The sequence below is a fragment of the Triticum dicoccoides genome, chromosome 1B, assembly GCF_002162155.2.
Source record: "Triticum dicoccoides isolate Atlit2015 ecotype Zavitan chromosome 1B, WEW_v2.0, whole genome shotgun sequence".
In the NCBI taxonomy this organism is placed as follows: Eukaryota; Viridiplantae; Streptophyta; class Magnoliopsida; order Poales; family Poaceae; genus Triticum; species Triticum dicoccoides.
This window is the reverse complement of record NC_041381.1, coordinates 88,813,404-88,829,315: the sequence shown is the minus strand read 5'-3', so window position 1 is coordinate 88,829,315 and position 15,912 is coordinate 88,813,404.

The window sequence follows — 15,912 nt, the reverse complement described above, 5'->3', positions numbered from 1 at the left end:
TCTAGTGCAAGTGGGAGACTGAAGGAAATATGCCCTAGAGGCAATAATAAAGTTATTATTTATTTCCTTATAATCATGATAAATGTTTATTATTCATGCTAGAATTGTATTAATCGGAAATATAATACATGTGTGAATACATAGACAAACAAAGTGTCACTAGTATGCCTCTACTTGACTAGCTCATTAATCAAAGATGGTCATGTTTCCTGACCATGAACAAAGAGTTGTTATTTGATTAACGAGGTCACATCATTAGTTGAATGATCTGATTGACATGACCCATTCCATTAGCTTAGCACCCGATCGTTTAGTATGTTGCTATTGCTTTCTTCATGACTTATACATGTTCCTATGACTATGAGATTATGCAACTCCCGTTTACCGGAGGAACACTTTGGGTGCTACCAAACGTCACAATGTAACTGGGTGATTATAAAGGAGCATTACAGGTGTCTCCAAAGGTAGATGTTGGGTTGGCGTATTTCGAGATTAGGATTTGTCACTCCGATTGTCGGAGAGGTATCTCTGGGCCCTCTCGGTAATACACATCACATAAGCCTTGCAAGCATTACAACTAATATGATTAGTTGTGAGATGATGTATTACGGAACGAGTAAAGAAACTTTCCGGTAACGAGATTGAACTAGGTATTGGATACCGACGATCGAATCTCGGGCAAGTAACATACCGATGACAAAGGGAACAACGTATGTTGTTATGCGGTCTGACCGATAAAGATCTTCGTAGAATATGTAGGAGCCAATATGGGCATCCAGGTCCCGCTATTGGTTATTGACCGGAGACATGTCTCGGTCATGTCTACATTGTTCTCGAACCCGTAGGGTCCGCACGCTTAAGGTTACGATGACAGTTACATTATGAGTTTATGCATTTTGATGTACCGAAGGTTGTTCGGAGTCCCGGATGTGATCACGGACATGACGAGGAGTCTTGAAATGGTCGAGACGTAAAGATTGATATATTGTAAGCCTATGTTTGGACATCGGAAGTGTTCCGGGTGAAATCGGGATTTTACCGGGTTACCGGGAGGTTACCGGAACCCCCCGGGAGCCATATGGGCCTTCATGGGCCTTAGTGGAAAGGAGAAAGGGGCAGACCAAGGGGGCTGCGCACCTCCCCCCTCCCTCTTTCCCCCTTGGGAATCCTAGTTGGAATAGGATTGGGAGGGGGGAGTCCTACTCCCGGAAGGAGTAGGACTCCTCCTGCGCCCTCTCCCTGGCCGGCGCCCCCCTCCCCCTTGGCTCCTTTATATACTGAGGCAGAGGCACCCCAGAAAGACACAAGTTGATCCACGTGATCTATTCCTTAGCCGTGTGCGGTGCCCCCTGCCACCATATTCCTTGATAATACTGTAGCGGAGTTTAGGCGAAGCCCTGCTGCTGTAGTTCATCAAGATCGTCACCACGCCGTCGTGCTGACGGAACTCTTCCCCGACACTTTGCTGGATCGGAGTCCGGGGATCGTCATCGAGCTGAACGTGTGCTCGAACTCAGAGGTGCCGTAGTTTCGGTGCTTGATCAGTTGGATCGTGAAGACGTACGACTACTTCCTCTACGTCGTGTCATCGCTTCCGCAGTCGGTCTGCGTTGGGTACGTAGACAACAGTCTCCCCCTCGTTGCTATGCATCACATGATCTTGCGTGTGCGTAGGAAATTTTTTGAAATTACTACGAAACCCAACACTCTCCTCCCATCTTCCAAAGCTAGCACTGGACCACTCAGAACAACATCTATGGAGAGGATGCAGCAGCGAATCAGGCAGATCGCCGGCGGCGACCAGGCAAAGTTAGCCAGGTTGAAGGAGATCGTTAGTTGGTTTGACAATGAGTGAGAGATTTCGAGGACGGTGTGGGCCATGTGGCAATGTATGCGAAAGAGCGAGACGGCGACGATGAGGGCGGCGATGTACATGTACTCCTCGGTGGCAGTCACGCCGCAGTCCTCCAAGTTGATCGAGTATCTCCTATGGGCGATGGAGCAGACAGATTCGCCCGAGGTGACAGTCAGGCGGAGGTGGTGGGCGTACAGGTCGAAGGTCGAGCACCCAGAGGATAACGAATCGATCGAGTATGGTGTGTCGTTCGTGAGGGTGCAGAGCCAGGCGGAGCCACAGGAGTATTCATTCTCCCACCGCAAGTGGAGGCCGGATGGCGCGACGTCGCTTCCCCAGCGTTCTCCACGGTTCCCTTGACGGTCGCCTCGTTTCAACAGCGGCGGTAGGGTTTAAGGTAAGCTTCACACTAACCTAATCTTCCACCTGCTCATGCTTACAATCAGTGCGACAGCTAATGAAAATCATGCTTACAATCAGTCTCCGAGTACTACGCCAATCACCCTAAAATAGCTCTGGACCTTTGGGTCAAAGTTGTGACACAGTGTACAAATAAAGAAAAATAGATTGGTGCTTCTTTCAGAAAAGAGTACTCCCTAGAAAACTGCCAATATAAGCTACCAGTATTTGGTTAGAGGATTTGCTGCCGAGAAAGATCCGTCCACAGAGAGCGCCACACATCCCACTGGTTGTGGTGGATGCCAATGCGTGCATGCAGCATGGTTGGTGTCGGTAATTTTTACTTGGCACACCTCGCACTCTGCATATATGCCGGTTCCATACGTACATTTGTGCAGTTCCACCAAAATGCAGCTGAATAACCCTATTTGCACAGATAATGAAAAAGCATGATTACATTATAGTGGCACTAGTTGATGAAACACACCAAATAAATAGAAGAAAATATTGCGATGGTATCATAGTATGCCATGCTGCGAGGGCGAGATGGGCCCTACAACGCCTCATACGGTACGCCTCATACTGGACATCCTCCCAAGTCTCCCAGATACACCTTCTGCCAGTGATGAACATCAGTGTACAGCAGTAGTACAAGGAGGCGCCTTGAGACATTCAAATCTCTATTTTTGTACATATCAACTAAAATTAAGCACCCCAGTTTGCAGAAATGCTTAAACATTAACAATGGGACTAGTTGATGAAACATACTTTAACAAAGAGAAGCACTTCCTTTATCTACATTGGAAATGAAATGATAGAGATGACACTCGCTCTATTTTAACTATATTATTACTTCATTTTATCAGTGACACTAGGGTCGAGCAGGTGGCAAACGAGGTGTACCATGCATCGCAAGGATGGAGGCCGGGGGTGCTTAGACTGGGATGCTGAAGCTGGCTCTTTTAGTCACCAACATGGATGATTCAATTCATGGGACCTTTTGGTGCAGTTCACCTAAAATGAAGCAATGTCCCGTGAGCTAGCAGCTTCTTCTTCAATTTTTTTAAGAAAAGGGCTCCAGCCCCGGTTCCATTTCCATCAGAAAACGAAACCCACAGAGCTTCTTCTTCATTAGTTGCAATAAAATTGAGCAACATCAAGGTTGGTTGTGAAGCTCCTGGAATGCTCAACTATAATTTGGATATCATTTGTGCAGTTCAACTAAGATCGAGCGTGAAATGTATATCTCTGTTTGCACAAAAAAGGTGGAAAGGAGGGTGACTAACAAGTAACAAGTGATAAAACATGCATCAAATGAAAAGAAGCATGTTCCTTATCTGAATGGCAATCCTACAAGGACAGTAGCAATTTCTAAAGCAGTGGCATTGCTAGATATTAGTGTGGGCATCAGGATTAACTACGACAACCGTTAAATACGACATTACTTTGGGCACGGGAGAGTAGGCGGACCAGGACAGTTGCATTTCTAATGAAAAGAACCAACTTATCTTAATGGGAAATTTTAGCAGGACATGTAAAGAAGTGCCATTGATTCATATTACTGGAGGCATTACATTGAAAACAACATTGGTTAAACGTGTCCTTACTTTTAACAGTGCGACTACTACATTTTACCAGTGGCATTACATAAGAGTGGCTCGGGGCAACAAACATCAGAACATGATATCTGGGTTGGTCCCATTTTTGTTCGGTATAGCCACCTTATACTGTGTGAGGCTAGCAAATCTAGTGTTGGACTTACTCTGTTGACTTGTCCCCCAGTCCCCACTTTCTTTCCTTTTTCAACCAATAGATCAGGTTTATATTGAGTTTGTACTGCTGTAACGCCCCGGTTTCGATGCGCCAGGTGTCTGCCAGTTATTCGCCGTCGTTGCCATGTCATTTGCTTGCGTGTTGCACTTTTCCATGTCATCATATGCATTTCATATCATGTCATCATGTGCATTTCATTTTGCATACGTGTTTGTCTCATGCATCCGAGCCTTTTCCCCGTTGTCCGTTTTGTAATCCGGCACTCCTATACCCTCCGGCGTTCCCCTTTTGTCTCTCGTTGTGAGTGGGTGTTAAACATTCTCGGAATGGACCGAGTCTTGCCAAGCGGCCTTGGTATAGCACCGGTAGACCGTCTGTCAAGTTTCGTTCCATTTGGAGGTCGTTTGATACTCCAACGGTTAACCGGGTAACAGCAAAGGCCTCTTTTGTTGTAGCCCAACACCCCTTCCAAAGTGGCCCAAAACCCAGCAAACTCCCCTCCATGCTCTCGGTCGTTCGATCACGATCGCGTGGCCGAAAACCGCTCCCCATTTGGACTCTCCTAGCTCCTTCTACCTATATAAAGGCCCTCCCCTTCCATTTTCGCGGATGAAACCCTAGCCTAGCCTCCCTCTCTCCCGCCGGACATGTCCGTGCGCCGCCGGACGTGTCCGCCGCCCTCAGCCACGTCGCCCGGCCAATCCCGGGGCGACACGTCGCCTCCGCGCCGCCCCTCGCCCTATCCGTCGCCGCCGCGTGTCCGCGGCGCCTCCCGCGGCCCGCCGGGGCCCAGGCGGGGCCCGCCCGGCCCGATCCGGCCGCGCCGCCTGCCCGACGCCGCGCTGGCCGGGGCTGCCGCCGCGCCGCCGCGCCCGTCCGGCCCCCGCGCCTCCAGGCACCCCGTCGCCCTGCCGCCCGGTCCACCCCCGCAGGCCAGTGCCGCCCTTGCCTTCCTCTCTCTTCCTCTCTCTCTCCCCCTCGCTAACTGCCAAGTCGGCCTTGTCCTTTGCAGGAGCTCGCCGGCGCCCGCCTCGGATCTCGTCGCCGGAGCCCGGCTACCTCGCCTGAGGCCAGATCTGGCGTCCCCGCGCCCAAGCCCTTCCATTCCCGCCGGTCTCCCCTGGATCCGGCGAACCTCCCTGTTGCCGCCGACCACGCTCTCCTCGCCGGACCCGATGGCCATGCCTCCGTCGCCGGCCTCCCTGCTCGTGCGGGTGTACGAGGAGGACGACGGGCTCCGCGCCTGCTCGCTTGGGCCGCCGCCCGTGTGGGTCCCCTCCAGCCCAGCGGGAGGCCCGGCCCAGCCACCGGCCTCCCCAGCCTGCATCCCCATCCTGGGCCGAAGCCCGCTTGGTGAGCCACCGCCTATCCCCCGCCCGAGCACCTCATAGCTAATATGCGCCCGTCCGTTTTTTTTTCGAAAAACGCCCAAGTCCCGGAGTATTTTGTTATTATCATGCCATGTTCATCATGCTATATCTCTGCATCCGTGGCTCCGTTTCGTGCGTGTAATATGTCAAATTGTTCGCCTCGACGAGTACATCATTTCATTCCATTGCATCATTTTCATTTGAGCTCATCTTGATGCCCGAAATGCTGTTGGAAGAGTGCATGTTGATGTTAATCTGCTGAAACTGTTATAACTTGCTCATTTGTCATTTTTGCCATGATTGATGTGTGCATCCTATGAGGTTGATGTCTACATGTGTTTTGATCTATGATATGTCGTCTTTCCAGTGGTGCCAACCATGTATTTTTGTGACTTGTGTAGTGAGTGCATCAAGCTTGTTAAGTAGGGTAGTTGCTGTTGCTGTTTTCCTGACAGATTCTGTTATATTTTGTTGCTATATTAACATGTTGCTACTAATCATTCTATGCATATTCTGGAGATGTTCTATAAACATGTTTTGATCTACATGTCTTGATCTATCCATTCATGCCCTTGGTTGCAATTTTAGCCTGTTGGAACATGTTGTAATCTTGCTCCAAACTTGCTTGAAAATGTTGATGTCAACCTGTTAACATTAAGTTCACTAGTTCCCATGTGTTTTGCTAGTGTTCCATGCACCTTATGACCTTGCTCTTGCCATGTATAACTTCATAAACATGCCTTCTTACTGATGGTTGCCTTGCCATGACATGTATTGCTCTGTGGTGAGTGGTTCAAGCTCACGAACATGCCTAGTTATTGTTGTTCCTGCCATGTATGAATCGGTAATATAACTTGCCATGTTTACATGGGTGCCATCATATTTTCTATGCCTTTTTGGCTCATGGTCAGTAAGGGACTCTTGCTCTATGCATTTAGTAGTATCATGCCATGCCTTTGTTTGCCATTATAAGTTCCTTTAACATGTTGTTTGATAGCTTTAAACATTGCAACCTGATGTTATTCCTGCTAAAGTCTGAAACTGTTATTATTTGCAATCTTACCATGTGTTTTGGAGCATGTTCTAGTGATTTCTGGAGATAGCTCAGTGTTCATGTCTTGTCATGCTTTACCTGTACTTCATGCCCATGCCTTTTGTTATTATGTTGGGGTGCTGTAGCATATTGTTTTGATGCTTGCAATATGCCTAGTTGCTGTTATGGACAGATTGTTGTTATGTCTTGTATAGTGTGCATGTGTTGAACCGTTGCTCCGTTTTGAGTGTGCTCTATATGAAACTTGCTTGTTTTTGCATGTAGCTTCATATTATCATGTTGCATCCTTGTTTTGAGGTGTTTGCTTGATGTTTGGGTGCATTTTGCATCAATGCCATGCTTAACTTGTTTTGCTCATATCTTCTAGGCCGTAGCTCCAAATCTAATGAACTTTATATGTAACTTGACTAGAATTTCTTGTAGATCATCTTGGTGCATCTTAACTTGCTGTTTAACAACTTGAACATAATGTTTGTTCAGTTCTGGACCAATTTCGAAATATGCATATGAGGACTTACCGGAATTGTTATATGTTGTTCCCGGCCTCATTTAAACTTGCCTTGATGTGTTGTTCTTGTTTGCATCATCTCTTGCCATGAGTAGCTTCATGTAGCTTTGTCATGCATCATGCTTGTTGTGCATCATGTCTTGTTCATGTGTGGTGTGTTTACTATGCTGTGTGCTTCTTCTCGATAGTTCCCGTTTCGTTGCGATCGTGAGGATGCGTTCGTCTACGCTTGGTTCGTCTTCGTGGCTTCAACTTCTTCATGGACTCGTTCTTCTTCCTTGCGGGATTTCAGGCAAGATGACCGCTACCCTAGATCTCACTACTATCATTGCTATGCTAGTTGCTTCGTTCTATCGCTATGCTGCGCTACCTATTACCTGTTTTTCAAGCCATCCCATATTGCCATGAACCTCTAACCTTTGACACCTTTCCTATGCAAACCGTTGTTTGGCTATGTTACCGCTTTTGCACAGCCCCTCTTATAGCGTTGCTAGTTGCAGGTGAAGTTGAAGATTTCTCCATGGTGGACAGGATTTTGGTTGGGATATCACAATATCTCTTATATTATTAATGCATCTATATATTTGGTAAAGGGTGGAAGGATCGGCCTTATGCCTGGTGTTTTGTTCCACTCTTGCCTCCCTAGTTTCCGTCATACCGGTGTTATGTTCCCGGATTTTGCGTTCCTTACGCGGTCGGGTGATTTATGGGACCCCCCCTGACAGTTCGCTTTGAATAAAACTCCTCCAGCAAGGCCCAACATTGGTTTTACCATTTGCCTCACCACCACCTATATTTCCCTTGGGAGTAATTAACCCAAGGGTCATCTTTATTCAGCCCCCCCGGGCCAATGCTTGTCTAAGTGTTGGTCCGAACTAGAGCCCTTTGCAGCGCCCCCTCAGGGAAACTTGAGGTCTGGTTTTAGTTGTACGGATTGCTCATCCGGTCGTGGCCTGAGACGAGATACGCGCGGCTACTATCAGGATGTCGGCACGCCGGGAGGTCTTGCTGGTCTTGTTTTACCATTGTCGAAATGTCTTGTAAACCGGGATTCCGAGACTGATCGGGTCTTCCTGGGAGAAGGTCTATTCCTTCGTTGATCGCGAGAGCCTGTCATGGGCTAAGTTGGGACACCCCTGCAGGGTATAAACTTTCGAGAGCCGTGCCCGCGGTTATGTGGCAGATGGGAATTTGTTAATGTCCGGTTGTAGATAACTTGACACCAGATCCGAATTAAAACGCATCAACCGCGTGTGTAGCCGTGATGGTCTCTTCTCGGCGGAGTCCGGGAAGTGAACACGGTTTCTGTGTTATGTTTGACGTAAGTAGGTGTTCAGGATCACCTCTTGATCATTGCTAGCTTCACGACCGTTCCTTTGCTTCTCTTCTCGCTCTCATTTGCGTATGTTAGCCACCATATCATGCTTAGTCGCTGCTGCAACCTCACCACTTTACCCCTTCCTTTCCCATTAAGCTTTGCTAGTCTTGATACCCATGGTAATGGGATTGCTGAGTCCTTGTGGCTCACAGATTACTACAACAACAGTTGCAGGTACAGGTTTATCCGATGAACATGATGCGAGAGCGATGCTTGCTTGCGTTGAGTTCTTCTTTTGCTTCTTCGATCAGGGGATAGGTTCCAGGTCGGCAGCCTGGGCTAGCAGGGTGGATGTCGTTTGAGTTTCTGTTTGTGTTTCATCCGTAGTTGGTTGTTGTTCTTGTATGTTGTATTGTTGTATTCATGTGGCATTGTATGCCTTTTGTATGTATCCCCATCTATTATGTAATGTTGATGTAATGATATCCACCTTGCAAAAGCGTCTCAATATGCGGGTCTATCCTTGGTGGGACCTTTGAGTTCCTTTTGGATAGGGTCGCATATTGGGCGTGACAACTGCGTTTCCCTTTATTTCCCTATTAGACCTAGAGACCACTTGGATAGCCAGTCTCTGCTACTTTTCGCCCCCATTATTTACTCTTTCGACCAAGTCCTAGATTCAGGTAACAAATCCTCCCCACCCCCACCCCATTTCTTCCTTGTTTGAACTAAGTAGTACTAGATTCGAGTGCATGAACTAGTTTTACCTCTTAAACGTAAAAAAATTAGGTGGTTTTTGAACAGCCGATCGATCCTATCTACAAGGGGGGCCCGAGAAATAGTAAAAGTTACAAATGCAGTGACGTCAGGAGCTCGGGAAGTAGAGCAAGGCCGGTTTCGAAGGAAGTTATACCTGATGGTCGCCGGGATGTCGCTAGGTGGGCGGCGGGAGGCCGGATCTGCCCACACTACGACAGCGAGGAAGAAGGGGTCGGAGGCCCTCCCTCGCCAGTGGTGCTTGGGAGAGAACGGCAAGGCAGGCTGATCGGGACGGGCCCAACAGTGGGTAAGAGCCGTCGCCGAGGATGACCGCGTGAACATTGCACCTTCTCACCTTCCCCGACGGAGAGGATCCGACTGGATATGTGACCAGCGGTGAGCAGAGAGAGAGTGTGTGTGTGTGTGTGTGTGTGTGTGTGTGTGGCCACCGCTGTCGTGTTTAGATCTGGAGAGGCCGAGACGGTGTGAAGAGAGCAACACTAGCAAGCAAGCGCGAAGACTCCTGCCTATATAGTGGAGTAGTACTTAGTTTTATTTTGTCTACCGGAGTCGGCTTTACCTCGTCAATGACTGTCGAGAAGTCTTCATGCACGTGGCCCGGAGGCGCAGTTGTCGTCATTTTGATCTGAAGCGCCGGAGTATAACATATAACACGAAAAAATGCCACATGACAAGAAATCATAACCTCACTGCCCAAAGGAGACAACATGAATCCCGACGGACAAACTAGACGAGGAACAAAGCTCAAATTAAAGATAAACTCATAGAAAAGGGGTCCGTCGATAGATGCCCTAGTTAACATAGACGGCTTGACCTAGATGGCAGCCGAGTAGTCACTGTTCGTGCATGTGCCCCAATGACTAGCCCAACTCAGTTGTCGCTGTTTAACCCTCGCAGTGATCCGAAGCACATGACACATAATTTTGCGAGATGACAAGAAACCTTTTTTTAGATTTCTCACCACAACTACAGCCATGTACAACACAGCTTGCACGATATGTAGACGATAGCCAATACAGGCGTGTCTGCTGGAGTCTGGTCACATGCGTGGACGAACTGATCTTCCGTGTCTTGCAGGGATCGTCCAGGCACCAACGTAGTACAACACTTCTCTAGTACTATCGCTCGTCTCCCTCTTCTATTAAGTCACCCGACTTGCGGGGCTGAGGAGTGTGCCTATTGTCGGTTCTCAATTGCCGTCCCACATGTGTGTGCGAGCGCAATATGACGCGCGTTCCATTTGGAGAGCAGCGTGCCAGACCGACCGACCGTCTGGGGTGCGACGTGAACGCCACGTGTGTGCTGTATACTCCGTACATGTGTATCGCCGTTTTCTAGGCGCTTTGCTCCATGGCGTGGGCGCAATCCATGGATACAAAATTAGTATACTGTATACTATTTAAAAGTCGAGGGCGGGGCTTTTCCTGCCCGGTAGGCAGTGGGACAGTTCCGCCTAGTCGGTTCAACAGAGACGCGAGAAGACGAGGGAGTAGGCTGCTGCAAACGTAGGGCTGTGTGATTTGACAGCGAGTTACTGCTGGACAGGTGGGGCCCCGTGATTTGACTTGCCATTATCATTTTAACTGCGGCGCTACGACCGGCGTGAGTCTCCCAATTCCTGACCACCTCCATACAGGTGCCTCTCCCAATGCTCCACCATGTAGTAGTAGAGGCTGGCTCTTGCATGAGAGCCCACTTCTCCACTTTTTCCTTGCCTCTCTTCCCTCCACATATGCAAAATGCCATGTAAAGCGCACTACTGTACTTACTTGCTCCTACAGGTGCTTAAGGAAGAAACGGTGCAAGTCTGATGTGGCAAGTTAATCAAGAAGAGAGAGACTAGTTTGGTGACCCAAGGAAGAAACGGTGCTAAGCGCGTGTACCTAGGTGAAAAGACAATTTTGAGTCTATAGCTAATTAAATGAAGCAAACTTAGCAACACCATTTCATTGGAAGAGGTCACTCCTTGGCAAATGCAATAAGTACTAGTACTCCCTGTGTCCCATTATATAATAATGTTTTTGACACTACACTAGCTAGTGTCAAAAACGTTCTTATATTATGGGACAGAGGGAGTACGAAGAAAGAGATAGAGAGGAGTAAAAAAAATACACTTATAGCCAACCTTATAGCCAACCTTGTTGTATTATGAGTGACTAAGTGATGACTATGTATGACATGCCAACATCAGATAGCCTAACGCACCGTGTTAAATCTCCAAGGGCGCGACCGCGCGAGTGACACGACGGTCGTGGTAGGCGCGACCATGATACGGGCTGCTGGCAGCCCTTGGATCTGAGATCAAACGGTCGCATGCTAAGTTGCTAAAAATTTGCAGAATAACCCTCCAGGATAGGATATTATGTTGGAAATATGCCCTAGAGGTAATAATAAATGATTATTATTATATTTCTTTGTTCATGATAATTGTCCATTATTCATGCTATAACTGTATTATCCGGAAATCGTAATACACGTGTGAATACATGGATCACAACATGTCCCTAGTAAGCCTCTAGTTGACTAGCTCATTGATCAACAGATAGTCATGGTTTCCTGACTATGGGCATTGGATGTCGTTTATAACGGGATCACATCATTGGGAGAATGATGTGATGGACAAGACCCAATCCTAAGCATAGCTCAAAGATCGTGTAGTTTGTTTAGCTAGAGCTTTTCCAAGTGTCAAGTATCATTTCCTTAGACCATGAGATTGTGCAACTCCCGGATACCGTAGGAGTGCTTTGGGTGTGCCAAATGTCACAACGTAACTGGGTGACTATAAAGGTGCACTACGGGTATCTCCGAAAGTGTCTGTTGGGTTGGCACGAATCGAGACTGGGATTTGTCACTCCGTATGACGGAGAGGTATCTCTGGGCCCACTCGGTAATGCATCATCATAATGAGCTCAATATGACCAAGTGTCTGGTCACGGGATCATGCATTACGGTACGAGTAAAGTGACTTGCCGGTAATGAGACTGAACGAGGTATTGGGATACCGACGATCGAGTCTCGGGCAAGTAACGTACCGATTGACAAAGGGAATTGTATACGGGGTTAATTGAATCCTCGACATCGTGGTTCATCCGATGAGATCATCGAGGAGTATGTGGGAGCCAACATGGGTATCCAGATCCCGCTGTTGGTTATTGACCGGAGAGGCGTCTCGGTCATGTCTGCATATCTCCCGAACACGTAGGGTCTACACACTGAAGGTTCGGTGACGCTAGGGTTGTAGAGATATTAGTATGCAGCAAACCGAAAGTTCTTTGGAGTCCCGGATGAGATCCCGAACATCACGAAAAGTTCCGGAATTGTCCGGAGGTGAAGAATTATATATAGAAGTGCTATTTCGGCCATCGGGAGAGTTTCGGGGGTCACCGGTATTGTACCGGGACCACTGGAAGGGTCCCGGGGGTCCACCGGGTGGGGCCACCTATCCCGGAGGGCCCTGTGGGCTGAAGTGGGAGGGGAACCAGCCCCTGGTGGGCTGGTGCGCCCCCCCTTGGGCCCCCCTGCGCCTAGGGTTGGGAACCCTAGGGGAGGGGGCGCCTCCACTTGCCTTGGGGGGCAAGTTCCCCCCTTGGCCGCCGCCCCCTAGGAGATCCCATCTCCTAGGGCCGGCAGCCCCCTGGGGACCCTATATAAAGTGGGGGGAGGGAGGGCAGCCGACATCCTGCATCTTGGCGCCTCCCTTCCCCCTTGCTACACCTCTCCCTCCCGCAGACGCTTGGCGAAGCCCTGCCGGATCCCTGCTGGATCCACCACCACGCCGTCGTGCTGCTGGATCTTCATCAACCTCTCCTTTCCCCTTGCTAGATCAAGAAGGATGAGACGTCACGCTGACTGTACGTGTTTCGAACGCGGAGGTGCCGTCCGTTTGGCGCTAGGATCTCCGGTGATTTGGATCACGACGAGTACGACTCCCTCAACCCCGTTCTATTAAACGCTTCCGCTCGCAATCTACAAGGGTATGTAGATGCACTCCTCTCTCTCGTTGCTGGATGAACTCCTAGATTGATCTTGGTGAACGTAGGAAAAAAATTATTTTATGCAACGTTCCCCAACAGTGGCATCATGAGCTAGGTCTATGCGTAGTTCTCTTTGCACGAGTAGAACACAATTTGTTGTGGGCGTAGATGTTGTCAACTTTCTTGCCACTACTAGTCTTATTTTGCTTCAGCGGTATTGTGGGATGAAGCGGCCCGGACCGACCTTACACGTACGCTTACGTGAGACGGGTTCCACCGACTGACATGCACCAGTTGCATAAGGTGGCTAGCGGGTTTCTGTCTCTCCCACTTTAGTTGGAGCGGATTCGATGAAAAGGGTCCTTATGAAGGGTAAATAGAAGTTGGCAAATCACGTTGTGGCTTTAACGTAGGTAAGAAAACGTTCTTGCTAGAGCACCTATAGAAGCCACGTAAAAACTTGCAACAACAATTAGAGGACGTCTAACTTGTTTTTGCAGCAAGTGTTTTGTGATGTGATATGGCCAAAGGATGTGATGAATGATATATGTGATGTATGAGATGATCATGTTCTTGTAATAGGAATCACGACTTGCATGTCGATGAGTATGACAACCGGCAGGAGCCATAGGAGTTGTCTTTATTTTTTTGTATGACCTGCGTGTCATTGAAGAACGCCATGTAAACTACTTTACTTTATTGCTAAACGCGTTAGCCATAGAAGTAGAAGTAGTCGTTGGCGTGACAACTTCATGAAAACACGATGATGGATATCATGATGATGGAGATCATGGTGTCATGCCGGTGACGAAGATGATCATGGCGCCCCGAAGATGGAGATCAAAGGAGCAATATGATATTGGCCATATCATGTCACTATTTGATTGCATGTGATGTTTATCATGTTTTTCCATCTTGTTTACTTAGAACGACGGTAGTAAATAAGATGATCCCTCATAATAATTTCAAGGAAAAGTGTTCCCCCTAACTGTGCACCGTTGCGAAGGTTCGTTGTTTCGAAGCACCACGTGATGATTGGGTGTGATAGGTCCTAACGTTCGAATACAACGGGTGTAAGCCAGATTTACACACGCAATACACTTAGGTTAACTTGACGAGCCTGGCATGTACAGACATGGCCTTGGAACATGGAAGACCGAAAGGTCGAACATGAGTCATATAGAAGATAAGCTCAACATGAATATGCTCACCGATGATAACTAGTTCGTCTCACGTGATGATCGGACATGGGCTAGTTGACTCGGATCATGGATCACTTAGATGACTAGAGGGATGTCTATCTGAGTGGGAGTTCATTATTTGATTAGATGAACTTAATTATCATGAACTTAGTCTAAAATCTTTGCAATATGTCTTGTAGATCAAATGGCCCACGCTAATGTTGCCCTCAACTTCAACGCGTTCCTAGAGAAAACCAAGCTGAAAGACGATGGCAGCAACTATACGGACTGGGTCCGGAACTTGAGGATCATCCTCATAGCTGCCAAGAAAGCATATGTCCTAGATGCACCGCTAGGTGAAGCACCCATTTTCCCAGCAACTCAAGACGTTATGAACGCCTGGCAGTCGCGTAGTGATGATTACTCCCTGGTTCAGTACGGCATGCTTTACAGCTTAGAACCGGGGCTCCAAAAGCGTTTTGAGCAGCACGGAGCATATGAGATGTTCCAAGAGCTGAGAATGGTTTTCCAAGCTCACGCCCGGGTCGAGAGATATGAAGTCTCCGACAAGTCCTACAGTTGTAAGATGGAGGAGAATGGTTCTGTCAGCGAGCACATACTCAAAATGTCTGGGTTGCACAACCGCTTATCTCAACTGGGGGTTAATCTCCCGGATGACGCGGTGGTCGATAGAATCTTCCAGTCGCTCCCACCTAGCTACAAGAGCTTTGTGATGAACTTCAATATGCAGGGGATGGAAAAGACCATTCCTGAGGTATATTCAATGCTGAAATTAGCGGAGGTGGAGATCAAAAAGGAACATCAAGTGTTGATGGTGAATAAAACCACTAAGTTCAAGAAAGGCAAGGGTAAGAAGAACTTCAAGAAGGAAGACAAGGGAGTTGCCGCGCCCGGTAAGCCAGTTGCCGGGAAGAAGTCAAGTAATGGACCCAAGCGTGAAACTGAGTGCTTTTATTGCAAGGGAAGCGGACACTGGAAGCGGAACTGCCCCAAGTACTTAGAGGACAAGAAGGCCGGCAAAAACAAAGGTATATGTGATATACATGTAATTGATGTGTACCTTACCAGTGCTCATAGTAGCTCCTGGGTATTTGATACCGGTGCGGTTGCTCATATTTGTAACTCAAAGCAGGAGTTGCGGAATAAGCGAAGACTGGCGAAGGACGAGGTGACGATGCGCGTCGGGAATGGTTCCAAGGTCGATGTGATCGCCGTCGGCACGCTACCTCTACATTTACCTACGGGATTAGTTTTAAACCTCAATAATTGTTATTTAGTACCAGCTTTGAGCATGAACATTGTATCAGGATCTCGTCTAATTCGAGATGGCTACTCATTTAAATCCGAGAATAATGGTTGTTCTATTTATATGAGTGATATGTTTTATGGTCATGCCCCGCTGGTGAATGGTTTATTCTTAATGAATCTCGAGTGTAATGTTACACATATTCATAATGTGAATACCAAAAGATGTAAAGTTGATAACGATAGTCCCACATACTTGTGGCACTGCCGCCTTGGTCACATTGGTGTCAAGCGCATGAAGAAGCTCCATGCTGATGGACATTTAGAGTCTCTAGATTATGAATCGTTTGACACATGCGAGCCATGCCTCATGGGCAAGATGACCAAGACTCCATTCTCCGGAACAATGGAGCGAGCAACCAACTTATTGGAAA